General features: G+C 40.9%; 1 pseudogene; it reads left to right on the top strand.

The window, feature by feature from the left end:
* The first annotated feature begins 3696 nt into the window (after nucleotides 1-3696).
* LOC129485526 (uncharacterized) lies at nucleotides 3697-3794 on the top strand (annotated as a pseudogene).
* Nucleotides 3795-18170: the final 14376 nt, after the last annotated feature.

Genomic DNA, 18170 nt, shown 5'->3' on the forward strand with positions numbered 1-18170 from the left:
ATCTTACTAAGTCCCTAACATGTATGAACTCATTTAATCTTCACAATAATACCATTTGACAAAGAAGCTGAAAGATGCTAAATAATTTGCCCAAATATTCAAAATTATTTTGTGACAGGTTTCTTGGACTTCAGAGTTCTTGTTTTTTTTTTTTTTTTTTTTGAGACGGAGTCTCGCTCTGTCGCCCAGGCTGGAGTGCAGTGGCGCAATCTTGGCTCACTGCAAGCTCCGCCTCCCGGGTTCACGCCATTCTCCTGCCTCAGCCTCTCCCAGTAGCTGAGACTACAGGCGCCCGCCACACCCGGCTAATTTTTCGTATCTTTTTTTTTAGTAGAGACGGGGTTTCACCGTGGTCTCGATCTCCTGACCTCGTGATCTGCCCGCCTCGGCCTCCCAAAGTGCTGGGATTACAAGCGTGAGCCACCGCGCCCGGCCTAGAGTTCATGTTTTTGACTAGTAGGTGTATTCTACTGCTTCTCATGTGATAAAAGAACAGGAACTGAAAGTATCCCCATGTTGGGCTTAAGTGCCGCAAGCATTGCGTTAATGACTGTGCCCCAAGATCTTGTCTGCAATATGTAGCCCAGGCTCAAACAGCCTTACAGAGGTGGCCAGATTGGGTAGACTGTATGCCTGGAATAATAGGTCCTAAGCAGAGATTGTGGGCAGAGTTGTTCAAATCAGTACTGGATGTTCTTGGAGGTCTGACACACCACCTGAGATCATCACGTGTCCTTGTGCAACTCTTTGGGCATCCAAAGAATCCCATCAGCGTATGCAATTTGGGCATAAGATACAGCCACTTTTGGGAAGTACGTAGGGGCAATTCTTTTTAGAAAGTTCATGTTTTCCCTATCTTTTGGCTTCTCAGACAGGCGTTTATAAAGGTGGGGAAAATCAGGCATTTATTACAAATGAAAATTCATTCAGTCTCTGTGATTATTGTTGCCAAATATTACCTGCTTTTTCCTAACATTGTAGCCTTTGCTAAAAAACTCCATGGACTGCTGATACTTGGCAGTTTATAGAATTTCAAGTCACTGTTTCAAAAGAAAATTGTAGCAAACCTATTTTTGGTGTTAGGGCCAGATGTCATCATAAGGATGTCTGGACAGGAGGCTGGAAGTCCTTGTAGGTCAGGATGGTCAAAAGTAGCAGAAATATGAAGAGCAGAGCACAGATGCTCCCACCTTCACAATTGCAAACTTGTCTCTTGGTCTATTGCTTTGCTTTATGTTTCATTCAGATAAAGCTATTCAATGACCATCTTTTAGTGCAGTTTTGTTTAGAATAGTGGTCCTCAAAGTTGGTTTTGGGGCCTCTGGGAGACCCTGAGACCCTTTTATGAGTACTGTGAGATCAAAATTATTTTCATAGTAATTTAAAAATATTATTTGCCTTTTATCTCTCATTCACCCAAGAATGTACAGTAGAGTTTTCCAGAAGCTATATGATGCATTATATCACAACAGATTGAATGCAGAAACAGACAGAATTCAGCTGTGTTCTAAGCCAGATATTAAAGAGATTTGCAAAAATGTAAAACAATAATATCCTTTTAAATATTTTTGATCAAAATTGTTATTTCTGTCAACATGTAATAGAGTTATTATTATTTTTGAATGAGTTAAATAAATGTTTTTAAAAGTCTTAGTTTTAATATTGAATATAGTAAATATGAATTGCTATAATCTACATAAACAAAAGCTCTGGGGTTTTCTAGAAATTGTAGAAGTATAAAGGAGTCTTGAGACCAAAAAGTTTCAGAATGTTGGCTTGGAGAATTCACTATAGTCGATTTCTCAATGACTTTGAGAGGAAGGATGTATGTCCTGATTCCCCCCACCTCAGGAAACGAGAGGCAGCAGGAAATACATATATTTACAGTTCCCTGATCTCCTTGTGTCAAACATAGCTCTCTGCACGGTTGATCTGTTTCCTTGGTAACCTAACTGTAGCTGCCACCTGTGGCCTATTAACAACCTCCCCTGGCCAGTTGGATTCTATAGGGCAATGACTGGGAATAGTTAGGAAACTTGGTAAGGAAGTTTCCTCCAGCAGGAAATTGGTTCCTCTGGAACTTGTTAGGCATTAACGCTACAGCCAAGACCATGAAAACATTTACTGAAATTAGCGATAGTGTGCAGATCCTCTGGGAACACTTACTCCGGGCAAATAGAGTCAGGAATCAGGGACTATGAGTTTATTCTTAAAGGCTTAGGTGTCAGCTTTAAGCTATAAGGGAGCAATTAGGTTAAAATGACTCCTGAGTTTCGAATGGAGTCACACTTTTAAGCTTCTCCCTGGGGTTAAACATTGGTCTACAGCAGGGGTGTGAGATGTAATTAAAGTCTACTTTAAATCCAGATGTTTCCCTTCACGGAGCCCCTTTGCCACCACAGACTTCAGTAATAGTTACAAAATGTTGCCGAACCTAGAGAAGTTGACCAAACTTAAGACAGCCTCAGCCAAGCGTGAATTTTTGATAGCTTCATCAGTCTCAACTCAATAAAAAGCAAAACATTTTTCCCCGGATAACACGTGGAGGCTTTAAGATTTGTCCAATATAAGCACATGAATCTGAAGTAAAAATAAAACAAAACAAAATCTACAAGAAAAACACAGTCATGTTTTCCCTGAAGAAAAATAAAAACCAAGGATTCGACAGAGTGAAAGGAAAGAACAAGGGGTCCAGCCCAGAGGTCTCTACCTCTGGTGGGTTCCCTGCAGCCCATGGAACCCCAGGTCTGTGCCAGGTTAACCCAGCCCCTCACAGAGAGTGACACATCTGACAGATAAATGGCAGCGCCATCATCTCCTCCTCCTATCATTCAAATGCTCTACAGATGGCCTGAAATGGAAAGCAGTTTTGGTTTGACACAAAAGATCAACACATTACAGTAGGAAGAGCATGAGCAGAGAGGGAGAACATTTCAGTGTGAAAATTTTGTAACAAAAGAAAAATGCAGAAGTATGAAAATATAATGAATAATGATTTGAGTGTCTACTATGAGCCGGGCACTCTGCTGAGCTCTTTTTGCTTTCTCATTTAATGCTCTTAACGGTCCTGTAGCAGAGGCACTACTATTACCTTCATTTTACTCATGAAGAAACCTAGCTGGGAAGGCTTACATCACTTTAACTCCAGGTTCTAAGTTTGACCATATCCTAGGCACAGCATGTCCCTTTTCTTCTTCATTCAACTCACACTTACCAAGGGGTCACTCTATGTTAGACTTGAAAATAAGGAACCAAAACACACGTTGTTCCTGCCCATATGGGGCTTATAGTAAACGGCAAAATACATACATAAAATAATTACATAAATCAGCGCATCATCACAAGCCAATAAGTGTTTGGAGGAATATGTAAAGCAAACCAATAAGACTATCTATCTATCTATCTATCTATCTATCTATCTATCTATCTACCTATCTATCTATCATCTCTCTATTGATCTATCTTGACCTAGGCTGGACAGGTTAAGAAAGACATCTCCAAGAAAGTGATATTTACATTTAAATCTGAATTTTAAATAGGAATTAACCAGAGAGTTTGTAGAGAGTAGGTGGCAAAGAGAGCCATGGGCAGAAACAACAAAAGCTCTGTGGCAAAAAGAAATCTCAGACAAAGAACTCAAAGAAGTATGAGAAGTATTAATATCATAACTGAGGAGGTCTTAGGTTTAGACATATAGTGCTCGCTTCGGGAGCACACGTACTAAAATTGGATACAGAGAAGATTAGCATGGCCCATGTGCAAGGATTGGATATAGAAAACTTTAATACTTCATTAAGGATGCAGTTGAAAAATCTCTGTTGCTATATTTTGATTTTGATTTTTTGTTTGTTTTGAACTTTTTGGCTGTTGTTCTCATGTGAGAAATGTTTCATATATAGATGACAGAGAATAATGTAATAAATATTCAGGTAACTACTACTAACTTAAATATAATACTATAATTGGATAATGCTTTTAAATAATATGACCTCGATTATAATTGAACTCTCTTGTATACACCTAATGACATCAAAAAGTTTTAAGCCAAGAGCAGATATGAACAGATTTGCATTTTGAAAACATCTCTGAGAAGTTGCAGTGTAGGCAATGGGAAACAGACATTGATACGGGGATTCCAGTTAGCTGACTATTGAGGCTGTCCAGGTAAGAGGTATGATGGGCTGAACTGTGGTGGTTACAAAAGAGACAGATAGACTGGGGAGGTATTGGGATGAAACTGACATGACCATTAGTGATGGACTGGTTAAGGGGAGTGAGAGGGTGCTATGGAGGCTGAAGATAACTTCTGAAATAATCTCTCATGAAGTCAAACAGTATTTCTAGGGGTAAAAGTATCTATCCTTAGTGATTATCTCAAGAATTAAGAAAAAAGTACAACCAAATTAAAATAGAAACACAATTTTAAAGAATTTTAAAATTACAATTAAGGAATTTTAATTTTAAGAATTTTGAATGTTAAATATTTTAGGTTGATTTATATAATTAATCAATATATCTATTCACTATATCCTTTTCCCTCAACAAGATTAAAACTTCAGGTCAGGCGCGGTGGCTCACGCCTGTAATCCCAACACTTTGGAAGGCCAAGGCAGGCGAGTCACCTGAGATGAGGAGTTCGAGACCAGCCTGGTCAACATGGTGAAACCCCGTCTCTACTAAAAATACAAACATTAGCTGGGTGTGGTGGCTTGCATCTGTAGTCCCAGCTACTCTGGAGGCTGAGGCATGAGAATTTCTTGAACTCGGGAGGCAGGGGTTGCAGCAAACTGAGATTACGCTACTGCAGTGCAGCCTGGGCGACAGAGTGAGACTCAGTCTCAAAAAAAAAAAAGGTAAAGCTTCAGTACACTTTTATTTCCTTCTCCCCCAAACCCACTCTCTTGCCTTGTATTATTATCTCTCCTGTTGACACTGAGATTTCTTTCCAAACTCATTTTTTCTGCAGCCTGCATCAATAATTGTTTGAGTTTAATTATATGATTTCCTTGAATTTTACTTCATCACTTGGGTCTGTGTGTGTGATTTCCCTTTGACTTGAATTCCTTTTTTTTTTTTTTTTCTGGAATATATCCTTGAATAGTTCTTTCTTTTCTTTTCTTTTTTCTTTTTCTTTCTTTTTTTTTTTTTTGAGACGGAGTCTCACTCTTTAGCCCAGACTGGAGTGCAGTGGCGCGATCTTGGCTCACTACAAGCCTGCCTACCAGGTTAAAGCGATTCTCCTGCCTCAGCCTCCCGAGTAGCTGGGACTACAGGCACCAGCCACCACGCCTGGCTAATTATTTTTGTATTTTTAGTAGAGACGGGGTTTCTTTCAGAGACAGCCTGAGAGCAATAAACTTCCTGAAATCTTGCATGTTTTAAATGCTTTGTTTTGTACTTCATCTCAATGCTAGTTTGAGTAGATGTAGTTTAGGTTCAAAACAAACTTTTCTTAGAACTTTGAGGAAAGTCTATTGCATTCTATCACGAAGTGTTGCTAAAGAAAAGCATGGGATTAATCTTTTTATTTCTTTAGAGTGAAATTATGTTCTCCCCCCATGCCCAAAATTTGTAAAATTACGCTCCATTCTTGGTGCTCTGAAACTTACCCTGGGAGGAATCTGGATTTGTGCCTCTGTAACGTTCACCATGCTTGTCACTCAATGGGACTTGTAAATCTGAAGACTTTTGTGTTTCTTAAGCTGTGTGAAATGTTCTTAAAGTTATCTTTGACTGTTTTGTCTCCTCCATTCTATTTTATCCTTTTGGAACTCTATTTAAATAAATAGGGGTTGAGTTTCTGAATATATCTTTTGCATGTCCACTTTTTTATTTTCCAAATCTTTTCTTTCTGTTCTGCTTTTAGGTGGTAAAAACAAAGTTTAGTTTTCTAGTTCATCAGTCCCTTCTTCAATCGTATCTATTCCCTTTTTCAGCCCATTGTTTTATCTAGTAAATTTCAAATATTTTTCATTCATCACAATTTCAAGTATTTAAAGTACATAATTAAATAATCTTAATAATGTGTTTCTATTAATTGAAGTAATTTTAACTTTTTTTGTTTTGTGATCTGTTTTATTAGGTATTATCTCTTGTTAATGAAATTAAGTTTCTCTCTTTCTTTCTTTCTTTTTTTTTGAGACAGGGTCTCACTCTGTCGCCCAGGCTAGAGTGCAGTGGTGCAATCATGGTTCACTGCAGCCTCGACCTGCTGGGCCAAGAGATCCTCCTGCCTCAGCCTCCTGAGTAGCTGAGGCTCGTACCACCATGCCTGGCTAATTAAAAATTTTTTTTCTATAGAGACAGAGTCTCGTCATGTTTCCCAGGCTAGTCTGGAACTCCTGGGCTCAAGTGATGCTCCTGCCTTGGCCTCCCAGAGTGTTGCAATTACAGGCATGAGCCATTGCACCTGTCCAGTTTCTTTCTTTTAAGGCATAAAATTTCCTGAAATGCTTGGTGGTTTTTGATTGCCATCTCACCTTTGAATTGATAATTTCTCTGTATTTACCTATGGAGGTGGTTTCTGATGAGCTTCCCTTTATCATTTGGAGGAGTAGAACATGCCATGTGGGTATGTCAATAATTAAAAAAAACTTTTTTTGATTGTTGGTGCAATCCATTCATCTCGGTTTGCCCACCCTACCCTGAGTCTCTGTTCCTAGGGGCCACACTCACTACTTTAATTTCACAGGGAATGAGCTTGTGCTCAGCCTAAGCAGAGGAAAAGGGATTGGTCAACAATTGGCAATACCTTATTTAATCATTCTGATGACTGTCTCCAGTGCTTCTTCCTGTTGCTTGTATCCACTGATTCTGAACTTAGAGTTCCACTCCTAACTCTTCTGCTTATGATTTTATGTTGAGGTTTTCCCCATTTTTTCTCTATCAATTTAATTACATCATAATATCTGCAAAAAAATCATAATTTTGATGATTTTGTTTCTTCATTTTAGCATTTTCTTCCTCACTGTCTCCCCCTAATCTTGGCATATTGCCTTGACTAGGACTTTTAGAATACAGCTTCCAACCAGCCTGCCATAAGTGGGTAACAGATGTGCTGAGATGGCCAGAGTTTTAATGGCTATTGCTTCTAGGCACAAGTAAAATTTTTCTTTCACACTACTGTGCCATGCAACATTATCATTTTCCGAGAATTCTCTGGTGTGAAAAATATTGGGAAGTATTACTCTACAACAGTTGGGAAAACAGTTCCTTCATTTAGCTTTTTCAAATTACTTGTTATAAAATGGTTATAGTATCAAGCTGAACCTAGCAAATTATTTTAATTTGTGGTTATACATCTTTTCCTTATTTTAATTTTAAGTTTTTTCCTTTCTCTTCTTACATCTCTTTTCTTTCTTTTTCTTTTCTGCCTTTGGTAGACTTATCCAGGATGTGCCAGTTATTGGTTATTGCAAAGAAGTAGATATTTCCTTATTAAATCAAGTATACTGATTTTCTGTAATTTATTTAACTCATGCTTTTATATGTATTAATTCATTTCTACCACTTTTTGCTTTATGATTAGTGGTATTTTTCTAGCCCCCATGATTGAATGTTTCATTTTATAAATCACTCTAATTTTAAATTAAATAGTGTTAAGGCTACAAGTTTTCTTCAGTTTACCAGTTTGGACAAATAGTGATATACAATGCATTCCTTTGATGATAGTGATCCATTTCTAGTTATGCCATAAAAGGAATATATTTAAAAACTCAAGATATTTATGAGAAGTGTTCATTTTCAAGTACTTAGATTTTTTTTTCTATTTTCTGTTATCATTTTCAGTTTTAATTTATTTCAATAAACACTGTGCTCTGTATGGTTTTTATCTTTGGAAATTTATTAAAAACTTATCTGCAGCTGAATCTATGGTCAATTTTTGTGTGTCATAAGCATTTGAAAAGCACATGTGTTCCTGTTGGGATCTAAAGTTAAGCACACACTCACCCACATGCATTCATTCACACACACACATCTAGTGTTTTCTGCTTCATTTTAATGTTCATGAATCAGTTCACTTGATCATTTACCTGCTGCCACCTGCTGGCCCAGTGGAGCTCAGAAGCCCCTGTTCCAGTGGGCTCTTCAGGCAGCCTGTCTGCTCATCTTGGCTGACTCATGGGTCGCTGTCATGGCAAAGAGGCCTTGACTGCTGTTGACCCTGGATAGTCTGGGCAGTCAAAATAAAAATGGAGTCAGATGGAGAGTTTCAAGAAATATCAGATAGAATTGCTCACTTAGTGACTGACAGGTCATGGTGATGGCAGCAGCAGGGAGGCATTGCCAGGGCTGCATGCTCCATGGAGCTGGTGGGATCCTTGGACAAGCGGGAGCCCTGCCTGTTCTGAGTTGGGGTTGGAGCTCCCAGGGTGCCCCTGCAGCCACCCACACTGCAGCTGTAGTCCTGGGCCTCCTGCTGTATGGAACAGGCAGGAGCCCCACCCTCCCAGGTGCAGCTGCAGCAACCAGATCGGTGGCTACAGATCCGGGCCTCCCACTTCATGGAGCAGGAGCAGGAGCCAGACTCTCCCCCTTTCCTGGCATCCCTGAACTGTTGGGGGCTGGGAAGGCCCCCCTGCCCTTGTAGACTCAGAAGTTCCTGCTCTCACTGCCTGCCTAGCTTTTCCCTGCTGTTGGTGCCTGCTCAGATCTCAGAGAAGTCTGGGTGAGCTTTGGCACCATGAATGGCAGCAGGAGGCAAACAGGTTCAGAAGCCCAAGAAAATCAGCTAAAAAGAATACTATGTATAAATAATTTTTCCATAGCTGACTGGTTCCATATTTGTCATAAATTATTTTTTATTCTTGATTTTTCCCTCTTCCTAATGTCCTACTGTATGTGGGCAGAATGAGGGCAGTCCCATTAAGGCCCCACCTTCAGGCCAGGGAGGGCCTGAATTCTGGGGGTTGGGCTGCCAGTCCTGCAAACTGGAGTGGGGGCTTGTGGTGCCTTTTCCAGGACCTGCCACCCATGGCTGCCAGGGACCAATCAGCACACACTTCCTCCCCTCTGAGGTCCATAGAAGCCATGGCTCAGCCAGAGCCAGGAGTGGATGGAGAGAGGACTGGATGATCAGCTGCAGAGAGGAGATACCACTCTCTGCTAAGAGTTGGAGATAATGAGATGACCAGCTGCAGAGAGGAGCTACCCTCTCTGCTGACAGCTATAGAGATCACAGGATGACCTGCCAGCAGAGAGGAGCCACCCTCTCCAGGGCCTCCTCTCTGCTGAGAGCTGCAGACATCAGGAGGACCAGTTGCAGAGAGGAGCTACCTTCTCCAGGCCCTCCTCTCTGCTGAGAGCTGAACACTTGACAGGACTACCTGCCTACAGAGAGGAGCTACCCTCTGTGGGTCTCCTCTGAGCTGTGGTAACACTCATTAAATCTCCTCTTCATCTTGTTCAACTTCCACTTGTTTGCATACCTCATTCTTTCTGGACATAGGACAAGAACTCGGGCAAAGGTGTCACCAGCCAGCCACAGAGGTTTCTGTCCAGAAAAGCGACACCTCAAAGATCCCATTACAATAGGACATTAGGAAGAGGGAAAAATCAAGAATAAAAAATAATTTATGACCAATATGGAACGAGTCAGCTATGGAAAAATTATTTATACATAGTATTCTTTTTAGCTGATTTTCTTGGGCTTCATGAGCATCATCAGGAAGTAATGATAATTTACCTGTTTTGTTCCAGTATTTATAGTCTCGTAAGTCTGACGGTGGCTAAAATTTCAGAGACTTTTCTAGGTCTCAAAGAGTTAGAAAAGCCCATTGAAATCTGGGTTATAACAACAAGCCCCTATGACTCCCAGGGCTTCCAGTGCATTGGCATCATAGAGAGTTACAAGAGTTTAGGGTCATCCAGATACAGCTGGAACTCAGTGACCCACTTCCTCTGCGTTCACCTAAAGGAGATATAAATAGGGAGATGTGTCATCTTAATGGAGATCGTTCTGATTAGGCATAAAATCTTACTAAGCCAACTCAGAGGAGGTTGCAGTTCCTTGCCAATTTTTGATAGCCTTGTGTTCATCCACTTTCTCAGGCAGGGACTACAGGAAATGAAGGTGAACTTGCGAGGATTTTGGAGAGAATTTAATGAAGAGGCTGTTTACCAAGGTGTGGGCAGAGTTAAGGGGAATCATAAGGGATGTTGAGGCACTCAGAGACTAGTAACAACATTAACTAAAAATAAAGCCATTAAGACCCTAGGCTTGAAATGGTGATAAGGAATTAGTGTCACCTGAGTGGCGGACGTGTGGCAGGGGGTTGCCTGGTTAGACCACTAATGGTAGAGGGACCAGACACTGCCAGAACCACAGTGCAAGGCGGAGCAGGGAGGAAGCCAGAGACTACATCCCCTAACCTCTCTTCCCACACTTCCAACCTTTCGCTGGTGCCTTCAATCGGCTAGACCCAACCAGAATGCAGAGATCTAAGAGCCTGGGTGGTGCAGAGTGTGTGTGTGTGTGTGTGCAGCCCACTGTGTGTGTGTGTGTGTGTGTGTGTGTGTGCAGCCCACTGGGGCACAGAGCAGAGTGGATCAGAGAAGGGCAAGAAAAGATTGTTACCAGGTCAGAAAAAGAATAACCAGAGCCCACACTGGTGCTTGTTCCAGTCAGTTGGGGCCAGGATACAGGGTGTGTTTTATATGCAACATATTGAAAATTATAGTACCTGAGGCAGAATAATCAACCCAGGATTACTGTTTTCTGATGTGGACTGTGGATGTGAAAAACACTAGCCAGTAGAGATATAATCATAGCTACATTTTTATTCTGTGAAAACTATGTATTATGAGCATTTGTCTTTTTCATTTCTTAACAAATATTTTTCAAAACTCATTTTATTTTTGATTTGGGTATATTTTAAGTACATAGAACATGTTATTTATTTATTTGTTTATTTACTGAGACAGGATCTCTGTCTCCGAGGCTGGAGTGCAATTGTGCAGTTAGGGCTCACTGCAGCCTCGACCTCCTGGGCTCAACTGATCTTCCTACCACAGCCTCATGAGTAAATGGGAATACAGGTGTGTGCCACCATGACTGGCCAACTATTTACTTTTTGTAGAGATAGGTCTTGCTATATTGCCAAGCTGGTCTCAAACTCTTGGGCTCAAGCAATCCTCCCGCCTTGGCCTCCCGAAGTACTGGAACTGCACAGTGAGCCACTGTGTCCGGCCACAGAACTTTTAAATTGTGCATTAAATCTGTTTTACCTTCATGATTCTGCCTTTGATACCATGCTTAGAAAGAATTTTCCTACCCTTAAGCATTTATAAATTTCACCTACGTTTCTGGTACTTTGTGACTTTTCCAAAAAAACCCTATATTTATTGCACAATTTATTGAAATATCCACATATTTAAAAAATATATTCATCGATATGAGTTGATAAATATTTATATTGTATTTCTTTTCCTTTATGTGGTTATTATTTTCCTGGGCCAGTGTACTACACTGTTTTAGTTATTGCTTTGTTATTGTTAGGATACATTTTAAATCTAGCAAAGAAAAACAGAAAAAATCTGTTATTTTTCCTATTTAAAATTTTTATTTTGGAAAATTAACGAGAAATAAATGCTTTAAAAGGCTAGAAAATACAGACAAGCAATAAAAACAAGGAGAGTATCCATACTCCCATCAGCTTAGAGATATAATATCTAGTTGTACACTTTCCCAGTTTCCTTTTTTTGTTTATAGTCCCTGCAAATTTTATGCATACATATTTTTACTTATAGAAATTAAATTATCTTATATATACTGTTTTGAATCCTTTTATTTGTAATTTAATAGAAGACCGTGGGCATTTTTTCTATGCAACTACAGGTAGTATCCCATGATATGAATGGCCCTGGATTTACTTACACATCCTCCTTTTAATGAGCAAGTAAGTGGTTTCCAATTTTTTCCACTATTATACAGAATACGCAAATGAATATCCTTGCACTTACAGGATTTTTTTTCTTAAAATAAATTCTTACAAGTGCAATTCTTTGTATAAAAGAAAATTATATTTTTAACTTCTATAAATGTTGCCAGGTTTTCCTCCAGAAACATTTTACTCCTACCATGTATGAAATGTCCCTTTCCTCCTTAGCCTTACTAGCATGGGGGGGTTTTATGCTTACATTTTAAATCTTGGCTAACCTGATAGGTAAAAATTAATCTATCACTATTATTTTGTTTGCATTATTTTGATCATGAATAAAGTTGAGCCCTTTATCCTATATATATTTTATTTTAAATGAATTTATGTATATATACACCCCATTAAAATATATATCCTATATTTATATATTTATATTATATAATAATATATATTTATATATTTTAAATTGGATGTTTTTTTGTGAGTACTTTTTATATAATATAAATACTAGATTGAATTGAATAGATTTCAAGTTTTTTTAGTTGCCTTACAGTTTCTTTCCAATATCTCATACAAATATTTAAAACATGTGTGGGATCAAATATGTCATCATTTTGAATCCTGTTCTTAATGTCATCTGCAGAAAAATCTATCCAACCTAAAGTTCATTAAAACACGTTTCCCAATTTTTCCCACAGACACATTTACATTTGGCTATGGTATAAGCTAGATATCCAGTATTTTTTTTTCCGAAAAGAATACTGTAGTCTTACACCACTTTTGAATAACATCTTTTCTGCAATAACTTGAAATACTTCTCTTATCTTATTTATAGCTCCCAGCTATACTTTGGTCTGTTGTCTGGGTCTGTTCTGTTTCATTGATCTATACTTTTATTTCTAGGTGACTTCCACAAAAAGTTATTTTTTGAGGCAGTCCATTGGCTAGGCAGAAATCCTAAAACACAAACCCGTTCTGACTGGTTAATTAGGATACTCCCAGCTGAGAGATGTTGAAGGGCTGCAGACACTGAATTCAGTCTTTATCCAAGTCAGCTGGAACATCCTGTAATCCTTTAGCAGGTGTGAATGCAATCACCTCGCAATCTCCTGTCTCCACTTTAAAGCCTTAGCCTTAATTACTTCATTTTCTTTCACATAGTGAGAATTTTGTACTGCTTTGCCCTAGCTCCTGTAATACTTCTATTTTTCCTGTAAAGAAACCTCATGGCAATGGTGGAGATTTGCACAGGCCCTAAGAGCCATTGATAACAATATTGAGAGGTGACAGCATGCTGGCAGTCCTCACAGCCCTCGCTCTCTCTCGGCACCTCCTCTGCCTGGGCTCCCACTTTGGTGGCATTTGAGGAGCCCTTCAGCCCACCGCTGCACTGTAGGAGCCCCTTTCTGGGCTGGCCAAAGTGGGAGCCGGCTCCCTCAGCTTGCAGGGAGGTGTGGAGGGAGAGGCGAGAGCGGGAACCCGGGCTGCGGGCAGCGCTTGCGGGCCAGCTGGAGTTCCGGGTGGGCATGGGCTTGGTGGGCCCCTCACTCAGGGCAGCCGGCCGGCCCTGCAGGCCCGGGCAATGAGGGGCTTAGCACCCAGGCCAGCAGCTGCGGAGGGTGTACTGGGTCCCCCAGCAGTGCCAGCCCACCGGCGCTGCGCTTGATTTCTCACCGGGCCTTAGCTGCCTTCCCACGGGGCAGGGCTCGGGACCTGCAGCCCGCCATGCCTGAGCCTCCCACCCCCTCCATGGGCTCTTGTGCTGCCCGAGCCTCCCCCCCTCCATGGGCTCTTGTGCTGCCCGAGCCTCCCCCCCCTCCATGGGCTCTTGTGCTGCCCGAGCCTCCCCGACGAGCGCCACCCCCTGTTCCACTGCGCCCAGTTCCATCGACCATCCAAGGACTGAGGAGTGCGAGCGCACGGTGCAGGACTGGCGGGCAGCTCCACCTGCAGCCCTGGTGCAGGATCCACTGGGTGAAGCCAGCTGGGCTTCTGAGTCTGGTGGAGATGTGGAGAACCTTTATGTCTAGCTCAGTGACTGTAAACACACCAATCAGCACCCTGCGTCTAGCTAGAGGTTTGTGAGTGCACCAATCGACACTCTGTATCTGGCTGCTCTGGTGGGGCCTTGGAGAACCTTTGTGTCGATACTCTGTATCTAACTGATCTGATGGGGACGTGGAGAACCTTTATGTCTAGCTCAGGGATGGTAAACGCACCAATCAGCACCCTGTCAAAACAGACCACTGGGCTCTACCAATCAGCAGGACGTGGGTGGGGCCAGATAAGAGAATAAAAGCAGGCTGCCCGAGGCAGCAGTGGCAACCCGCTTGGATCCCGTTCTAAACCGTGGAAGCTTTGTTCTTTTGCCCCTTGCAGTAATTTGCTGCTGCTCACTCTTTGGGTCCACACTGCTTTTATGAGCTGTAACACTCACCGCGAAGGTCTGCAGCTTCACTCCTGAAGCCAGTGAGACCACCAGCCCACCGGGAGGAACGAACAACTCCAGACGCGCTGCCTTAAGAGCTGTAACACTCACTGCGAAGGTCTGCAGCTTCACTCCTGAGCCAGTGAGACCACGAGCCCACCGGGAGGAACGAACAACTCCAGACGGGCCACCTTAAGAGCTGTAACACTCGCCGCGAGGGTCCGCGGCTTCATTCTTGAGGTCAGTGAGACCAAGAAACCACCAATTCCGGACACAATATCATTATTCAACACTGTAGTTACAAATCTATGTACCTTCCTGACTTTCATCTCCACAGAAAGTAAATTTTTCACAGTCATAGACATTTCTAGTGCTTTTTAAAGGCACTGGTTCTGGTGGACACTGAGAGGCAATTTTTATTTGCTGCACGTGGAAAGGACAACAACATACCTGGACAGAAATGCCTCGAGGATGTACTGAAGGCCCCTCTCACTTTTCACAGGTACTGAAGACACATTTAACAGACAGACATTTCCCCCAAGGGTCAACTCTCTTGCAGTATGTTGATAACCTTCTTTGTTCTCCTTGTAAAGAGGCTTGTGAACATGATAGTGTTTATATTCTTAAAATTCTAGCAGACAAAGGCCATAAAGTTTCCAGAGAAAATTCCAATTAGGCACGTCAAATATTTCAGATACTTGATACTAAACTAGGAACCTCTCTTGGATCCTGATAGACTTAAAAGCTTATATGGTTTGCATCTGTGTTCCCACCAGGTCTCGTGTCAAATTGTAATCCCCAATGTTGGTGGTAGGGCCTGGTGGGAGGTGATTGGATAATGGGGGTGGGATTTTTCATGACTGGTTTAGTACCATCCTCTTGATACTGTCCTGGGGATAGTGAGTCTTCATAAGATCTGGTTGTTTAAAAAAGTGTGTAGCACCCTCCTGTTCCCTACCCCTCTTCCTCCTGCTCTGCCCAAGTGACATGTCTGCTCCCTCTTTGCCTTCAGCCATAACTAAGTTTCCTGAGGCCTCTCCAGCAGCCAAGCAGATGCCGCTGTGCTTCCTCAACAGCCCACAGAACTGTGAGTCAATTAAGCCTCTGTTCTTTGTAAATTACTCAGTCTCAGGTATTTGTAGCAATGTGAGAGTGGACTAATACAAAAGCATTTTAAACTTTCCTCAACCTCAGACTAAGAGACAGTCACAAGGGTTTTTGGGCCTGGCAGAGTACTGTTGAAACTGGATATCTAATTTTTCTTAATAGCTGAATCATTATATATCCTTCTACAACTTAACAAGCTAGAGCCTCTGGACTGGGAAGAGAATGCTTGTATCGTCTCCTTTCAATTAAAATAAGGACTTCTAAGTCGTCCTGCCTTAGGGCACCCCAATTGTCAGCTCCCCTTCCTCCTTTCTAGTGAATGAAAGAGAAGAAAATGCATTAGGGGGTTCTTAACTGAAAACATGGAGATTAACACACACCCCTTGGATGTTATAGCCAGCCATTAGATTCAGTAGCTAAGGGACTCCCTTCCTGCATGGGAGCTATATCAGGCACTGTGGCTTTAACTAAATCTATGTTCCTCATGCTGTAGAAGCTTTAATCAGTTCTCATAATACTCAATATTTTTCTGTAAGCAGAGTCACTTTTTATGAGATCTTGCTGTTGACTTCTCATATTATTCTTTCTCATTTCAATAATCGTAATCCAGCAACTTGCCTTCTCTTATTCAATGAGACACCTCATAACTGACTAAATTTAACTGACCAGCTACTAAAACTTAGAGCTGATTTACAAGAAACCCCTATACCAAATGCAGAATTTTCATAGTTTACTGATGGACCATACATGTCAGTTAATGAAGTAAAGTATCTTGCTGGATGTACTGTTATCACCTTTTGAAGTAATTGAAGCAGCCCTGTTGTCAGTGGCTACTTCAGTCCAGCACGCAGAACTTTATCCCTTAACTGAGGCTTGTATCCTGATGAAAGGTAAACCTGCAAATCTTCACAGAGCCAGCTGTTATGCCTTGGAGTTGTTCAGAATTTTGGTGTGCTTCAGAAGCAAACAGGATTTCTAACTTCTGGAGGGAACCAAATTAAGAATGGAGCTTTTGTCAAAAAATTATTAAATTCAACTCAACTTCTCTTTGCCTTGGCCATAATCACAATTCTTGGGCACTCAAAATTGGAATCTGTTGAGGCTAAAGGAAACAACTTGGCTGCTCATGCACCACAAATGGCTGTGTCGAGTTCCACTAAGACTGAAAACCTTATTTATAGTTAATATTAATTATTTCCCTCAAAATAATTTAAATAATGTTGTTAAAGCAGCTCAGCCTCAAGCCCCACATAAATAAAATTAATTTTGAGTTAAAAACGATTGCATTTTTTTGCCCAACAACAAATTTATGATATGGTCCGATGATAAACCAGTATTATGAGAATCTATTAAAAAAATTCCTACCTGAAATGACACATCAGATGACTTACTGGGCAACTGACAGACTTACAAGTTTTATGAAACTGTATTGGTGGGGAAACGTTTCAGGACCGCCAAAGACGTACAACTGACTTGTACTGCTTTGCCTAAATTCAATCCAAGAAAACAATTCAGAGTTCCAGGCCATTTTGACCTGCCTAATTGACCTTTTTTTCTTTGGAAAATGGATTTCATCCAGTTGCTTCCTTCTCAAGGTTGTAAGTATGTTCTCAGTATAATTTGTATGTTTTCTCACTGAGTAGAAACATTTCCTTGCCAACCTGCCACTACCTCAGCTGTTGCAGAACAGTTACTAGAAAAGATTATTCCTACATGGGGTATACCATTAGAGTTACATAGTGACTGAGAAACTCATTTCATTGGCCATATTACAAAACAAATTTGCAAAGTTTGGCCTGTATTACAACACTGTCATTGGGTCTACCATCCTCAATCTTTCAGATTGGTGGAAAGAGCAAATGGCATTATCAAAACTTAGCTGTCATAATTTGTGGAAACATTAAAATTGCCCTGGCCAAAGGCACTTTATCTAGTCCTATTGAATCTAAGGTCTGCACCTTTTATAAAACATAAGTTGTCACCTTTTGAAATTATCACTGGATGATTGATGCATTTAGCCCTCTTTCCTTTGTTGTTGAATTGACTAAAGGAGACATTCTCCAATATTAGGAAGGAATGATTAAGGCTATAGACAAAAAAATCATACCCTGGTAGACAGTCTTCCCACAGTGCGCTCCTGGGATATGAAAATATCAAACACCACAACTTTTAATCTGGTGATTTTGTCTATTGGAAGAGACATTTACAAAAGAATTCCCTTCAATCTTGATGGAAAGGTCCATATCAGGTACTAATCCCCATCCTGCCAAACTAAAAGTTGTTGATCCTTAGATTCATGTTTCTCATTTAAAGGATTCTCTTACCTCCTGCTGGAATTCAGAAACAATCAAAGACTTGAGGCTAAAAATGACCCGGAAGTGAAGCATATGTCAGCTGAAGTTGACTGATCATCCAAGACCACTCAGACTAGACCTGTATATGACTAAGATCCCTGAAATATTGAGCCACTTATATGTTGCCTTCTCTATATTCTTGGTTTTTGCCTTCTACTCTCTTGCACAACAGTTACCTCATGGCCAAGCAGTGGGTGTTTTCACTGTCGCCAATACCTACTATTACACTTGAATAAATGCTTCTAACAAAGTAGAGACTGAGTAGGTAAAATCTGTGAACATGTTAATTAGCTAAATGGAATACCCACCATTAAAATGTTTGGCTTTTTGATCTCTATAGCTGACTACCCTTTATAGTCAAAATCTGGCTAAAATTCCATCCAAAGTAATTGTCACTTAGAA

Source organism: Symphalangus syndactylus, chromosome 6 (assembly GCF_028878055.3).
Source record: "Symphalangus syndactylus isolate Jambi chromosome 6, NHGRI_mSymSyn1-v2.1_pri, whole genome shotgun sequence".
Classification (NCBI taxonomy): domain Eukaryota; kingdom Metazoa; phylum Chordata; class Mammalia; order Primates; family Hylobatidae; genus Symphalangus; species Symphalangus syndactylus.